Raw genomic sequence first — 5,079 nt, 5'->3', positions numbered from 1 at the left:
AGATTACTCTTTAGAAATTAACACTATAAACAAAAAATGAAAAACAGAAAGAGAAAATTAAAAACCAAGAAACAAACCAAATCAATATGTATCTACCAAAACTGATCACACATGCTCCTAGGCCTTCTGTACCCTTAGGTATGTGTATGCCTCTGTACACATGCTTGTGTATATATCCAAGAAAAATGCAAATACAGATGCTCTATTTACATCCTGATAAGCCCGTCATAAACTGAAAATGCATTTAATCCACATAAACTACCACCCATCCTAGTTTAGCAACACAGCCACTATAGAGTGTGCATTGTTTTCCTGTGTGATCAAAGGGGTGACTGGGAGCTGCTGCTGTTGCTGCTGTTGCTGCCCAGAACCTCAAAGGGGCTGGAAGGAATATGACTGGCCTGAGAGAAGACCTGGATTCAAAATTTTTTTTTTGTCTTTTTGAGACAGGGTCTTGCTATGTAGTTCAGGCTGGCCTTGACCTCACTTTGTAGCCCAGGCCGGTCTCGAACTCACAAGGATCCTCCTGCCTCAGCCTCCTGGGTGCTGGGATTACAGGTGTGTGCTATCATACCTGGCTTTTTGAATTCAAAACTTGAAGTGCAGTTTCTACTACTGAATATATATGGCTCTCACACTATGGTAAAGTAAAAAAAAAATCATAAACCATCATAGCTGGGCATGTTGGTACGTGCCTGTAGTCCTAGCACACTGGGAAGCTGAGGCAGGAGGACTGCAAGTTTGAGCCAAGCCCAGGCAACTTAGTGACATAGTAAAACCCTGTCTCAAAATTAAAAAATCATAAGGGTTAGGGATGTAGCTCAGTGCAAAAGTTTCCTTTCTTTCTTTCCTTCTTTCTTTCTTTCTTTCTTTCTTTCTTTCTTTCTTTCTTTCTTTTTTTTCTTTTTTGAAGTAGGGTCTCACTATGTAGTGCAGGCTGGCCTTGAACTCATGATGAACCTCCTGCCTCAGCCTCCCAAGTGCTGGGATTACAGGTGTGTGCTCAGTGGATTTGGGCTTAGCTCCCAGTACTGCAAACAAACAACCAAACAATAACCAACCAACCAAACAAACATTATAAGTCAGGAACTGTCTGCATATGTTTGACTTATGACAAAAACATTCATAGCATCATTCTTCTAATAGCCCCAACCCAGAAACTACACAAATGTCTGCCACTAACAGGGAATGCAGAAATCAAAGGTGTATTCATACAGTGGAATATTACATAGCAGTGAAAACGAACACACTGAGAATACAACATAGAAGAGCCTCATACACATAATGTAGAGGGACAAGTCAAACAAACATAAGAGTCCATACTATATGATCTACGATTCCATCTGTATGTAGTACAGAAACAGGGAAAACAAAGCCATTATAGTGGAAGTCAGGATAATAATTATAGTTCATTAAAAACTTTAAAAAGTCCTTAACAGCTGGACACAGTGACACTTGCCTGTAAAGTCCCAGCTACTGGGGAGACTGAGGCAGGAAGATCACAAGTTCAAAGCCAATCTGGATAATTTAGTGAAACTCCATCTCAAAATTAAAAAAGAAAAAGGCTAGGAATATAGCTTGTGGTAAAGTGCTTATGTAGCATGGGTAAGGTCTTGGCTAAATTCCTAGTACTAGGGGAAAAAATCCTTAACAACAAAAGATTTACAAGGTGCAAAGTGCCTTTGGATATCTACTACTTCATTTTTTTTCTTTTTCCTGCCAGCAGTACTTTATTGGGGTATTCAAAGTGCATATATCTTAAAGGGACTAGCTCAATTAATTTTATCACATATATATGCCTGGGTAGTCCACACCTAGATCCAGCTACAGAGTATCCCAGCACTCCTGGGGGCTCCCACATGTTAAATCCTAGTATCTTCACTGCAGCCTTAGGACAGTGGAGCCATTATCTGCTCGTATCACCTCTGAGGAACATCATCTTGGTAGGCTGAGACCTACCCCAGCGCCAGTGTCCCTTGGGGTCAGGGGAGCTTGCAGCAGGGGCTCAAGTGCTGACTTCCTGAACATGAGGCTGGGTTCCCCCTTTCCACAGAGCCAGGTGTGTCGGGGTGGCTGGGGAGGGATGTAGGGCACACTAGCTAGTTGGTTTTTTTTAAAGCTCCAGTTATTTTTCAGAGCCCTCTCCTGACCATCAGCATTCTGTAACGTGCCCTGGAATCTGAGGGTTGTCAGCGGAAGGTGAGGGATGTTAGTGCTGGCCAGAAACTGCCCCTGGGCAGGGAACGGCCACCAACCAGTCCAACTGGGCTGCTGGGGCTCCTGGGAGAAGCAGGCGCTGCGGTCATGGTGGCGGGCTCAAGGCAAGGTCAGTGTGGACGTGCTTGGGGTCAATTCTGCCGCCCTCATGGTGGCCTGGGCCCAGGTGAGGTTGAGGACAGACCCTGAACAAGCCCAGAGCAAAGACGCGCACCTTGAGCTTTGCTGTGGAGTTATCCCTCCGGGTCAAAGGCCTTTCTCCTGTGTGGCCTCCTTGCTTCTGGAGTGACCCAGTGAGCCCACCGGGACAAGCACACCCTTGCTCAGGGTCCTTCGGAACTCCGGGAAGTTTCTGGGTCCTCCTAGGAAGTTCTCAGCCTCTGTACCCTGGGAACGAGCCCCACCCCCACCCCCTGGGACTGCAGCTCCGTTCCCAAAACAAGCCCCAAGAGCGGCCTGGTTTTCCCTGGGGGCAGAGTCCCCTCTAGTCAGTCGCCTTCTTCCTGGTTTCTGAGGAGCTGGGTGACTCATCCCAGTTCTGGAAAGGAAAGGGCAGAGGTTCAGATCAGCTTATTTATTTATGATTGAGATCTGGCTGAGGAGACGTGAGAAACATAGAAAGGCTGTAGCAAGGGTTTGGGCAGAGCTTATGAGGAAGCCATAAATTTTTCTACTTAAAAAAAAAACAACACCCCTCAAACCTTAATTCCAAAGCCACAAGCTAGCAAACACCATCTGCCCATCTCCCGGCTGGGAGTACAATTCCAGGAAGCCGGCGAGGGGGCGGGCGGCAGCGGGGAAGTGTGGCGCTGGCCTATGCAACAGCTGTGGACCCTCAGGACTTTCCACGGAGACCCATTTTGGGGCTTTGCTCTTCCATACGTGGCAGAAAGGAAACAAAACCCACATTCCTGCGGATGGCAGTCACCCCTCACGCCCCTGCTTTGCTTTTTGGCTGATGTCAGGGCAGACATATTCAGTGGTCCTAGCCCAACCCTCCCTGGGCCTCAGGGACAAGCCCAGCAGGTCTGAACACTGAGCTGCCCCAAAGCGGGGCCGGGGTGAACAAATAAGCTTTGTGTATTCATACAGGTTGAGGACAAAGGGAGTTTAAAAGACCAAGGTTTCACTCTATTAAAACAATTTTTAAAAATTTTGTTTTGTTTTGTTTTTTTGGGGCAGGGTCTTGCCATGTAGTTCAGGCTGGCCTTGAACTATGTGGCCCAGGCTGGCCTCAAATTCTCAGGGATCCTCCTGCCTCGGCCTCCTGAGTGCTGGGATTACAGCCATGTGCCACCACACCCAGCAAAATAATTAAAAAAGAAAAACACCCAAAACAGGGCTGGGGGTGTATAACTCAGGGGTAGAGCACTTACCTAGCATGTGTGAAAGCCCTGGGTTCCATCCTCAGTGCTCACAAGCATGTGCAGTGCGTGAGCACACACACACAAAGTAAAAAAGGAAGAAAGACCCAATAAAACTAAACACAAAGGCCAGTAAAAGGACTCTTATTGTTCCCTAGCACCGAGTTTCTGAGCAACAACTGTCAGCCTCAGCTCACAAAATAGCTTAGTGTCCATTTGCTGCTGAAACCCCGAATTCTAACCTTTGATTTCAGCACATGTCCTTTAGACGTTGTAAAAGTGGTGGTGGTTGGCAGGGGGAACTACTTCTAGACAGGAAGTTATTTAGGAAAAAAACAAAGATGTGGGTATGCAGGGAGGAGCCACACCTCAGTCTGAGAGGTTCCCTCCAGAGATGAGGAACCCAGACCCAAGTGTGAAGCAGTCTGCTGGGTGAAATGGAAACTTCCTGTTTATTTTAGCTCCTCACAGCCCTGGAGGTTGGGAGGGAGCAGAGATTGAAGCAGTTAGGCCACTGCGCTGGAAGGAATCAAAACTGCTAGGTCAGTCCGCCAGATTGTGGCACTGCCATCCTATCGGCCACACCCTCCCGTGCAGGCCTGGGGACAAGACAGAGCTAATGCCCTGGTAATTCATAGGAGTTGCCCAGCACTGGCATCAAATGCTGTCAACGAGCTCATTTAGCTCACAGCATCCTCCTGGGGCGGAGATGGGGACAGGTAGGATCCTCAGCCTTTTTGACTCACCAGAGCTGTACTGCGACAGCCACATGATGCAATCACACTTGAGCAGCAACTCAAAGACTGAGTCAAGCCCGGGCTTGGTCTTGGGCCCTCCCCCTCCCCCAGCTACTTCCTCCTAAATATCTCTAATCGCTCAGTGTCTTGCGCCTTTCCACTTAAGCACCGGGACTGGCCCGGTTAATCTCTTGGTAGCGCGCACGCCCATAAGCACAGCGTTTCCACCACCCCCACCCTGGGGCTCTCAGAGGAAGATGATCCAATCCAGAGCCACTCAGCATGGCAAGCAGGCTAAGGTAATTGTTAGGACGACAGATAAGTAGGGCTTCTAGCTCAGCACAGGAACGCCCAAACTTGGCCACATCCGCGGTGCCAGGTAGGAACGCAGCCCCGAAGATGCAGAGAAACAGGACCTCCCTTCCTGGCTGGAGAGGTTGTTCAGGGTTGCAGCTGCTTTGGAAAACAGTGTGACAACGGCTCCCCACCAGGTCAAACACGGCTACCTATGGCCCTGAAGTCCATCCGAGGCACCCACCCAAGAGAAAGGAGAACGTGGGTCTACCCCAAAACTCCTGTGCTTGTTCTCACCAGCGCTGCTCCTAACAGAAAGTGGAAATAACCCAAATGTCCACCAACTGACTAACAGCGCAGTGAGATGTGGTGTGTCCAGATAGTAGAATAGTTTTTTTTTTTTTTTTTTTTAAAGATAAAAGGAGGGAAACATTAACAGACATACAACATTTTACAACATATCACAA

General features: G+C 48.0%; 1 long non-coding RNA gene across 1 annotated transcript; it reads right to left on the bottom strand.

The window, feature by feature from the left end:
- Positions 1-1,189: 1,189 nt before the first annotated feature.
- LOC106147467 lies at positions 1,190-3,679 on the bottom strand. The gene is made up of 2 exons (XR_001232390.1): positions 3,594-3,679; positions 1,190-2,755 (listed from the first exon to the last, which is right to left on the bottom strand). It is a non-coding gene; the product is annotated as an uncharacterized LOC106147467 (long non-coding RNA).
- Between the last annotated feature and the right edge of the window lie 1,400 nt (positions 3,680-5,079).

This window comes from Chinchilla lanigera, unplaced genomic scaffold (genome assembly GCF_000276665.1).
Source record: "Chinchilla lanigera isolate Chin_1 unplaced genomic scaffold, ChiLan1.0 scaffold00164, whole genome shotgun sequence".
NCBI lineage: Eukaryota > Metazoa > Chordata > Mammalia > Rodentia > Chinchillidae > Chinchilla > Chinchilla lanigera.
The sequence above is the reverse complement of the archived record's forward strand: the minus strand, read 5'-3'. Positions and strand labels throughout refer to the sequence as shown.